We start from the raw sequence: 587 nt of genomic DNA on the forward strand, positions 1-587 counted from the left end.
CCAAATAACTTGTCATTTAGCTTCATGATTGCTCCAAGGTATTTAGCAACTTGCTCTTCAGTGACATACTCATCCTCTTCAGAGGAAGAATACTCATCAGAGCTCATGAATGGCAGAAGTAAGTCCAATGGAATCTCTATGGTCTCATTTTGAGCCTCAGATTCCCATGGTTCCTCATTTGGGGAACTCATTGGAGGCCAGTGGACGTCCATTGAGGTCTTCCTCAGTGGCGTTCACTGCCTCTTCTTCCTCCCAAAATTCGGCCATGTTGATGGCCTTGCACTCTCCTTTTGGATTTTCTTCTGTATTGCTTGGAAGAGTACTAGGAGGGAGTTCAGTAATTTTCTTGCTCAGCTGTCCCACTTGTGCCTCAAAGTTTCTAATGGAGGACCCTGTTTCAGTTATGAAACTTTGAGTGGTTTTGATTAGATCAGAGACCATGGTTGCTAAGTCAGAGGTATTCTGCTTAGAACTCTCTGTCTGTTACTGAGAAGATGATGGAAAAGGCTTGCTATTGCTAAACCTGTTTCTTCCACCATTATTGTTGTTGAAACCTTGTTGAGGTCTCTGTTGATCCTTCCATGAAA

The sequence above is a fragment of the Arachis duranensis genome, chromosome 5 (genome assembly GCF_000817695.3).
Source record: "Arachis duranensis cultivar V14167 chromosome 5, aradu.V14167.gnm2.J7QH, whole genome shotgun sequence".
Classification (NCBI taxonomy): domain Eukaryota; kingdom Viridiplantae; phylum Streptophyta; class Magnoliopsida; order Fabales; family Fabaceae; genus Arachis; species Arachis duranensis.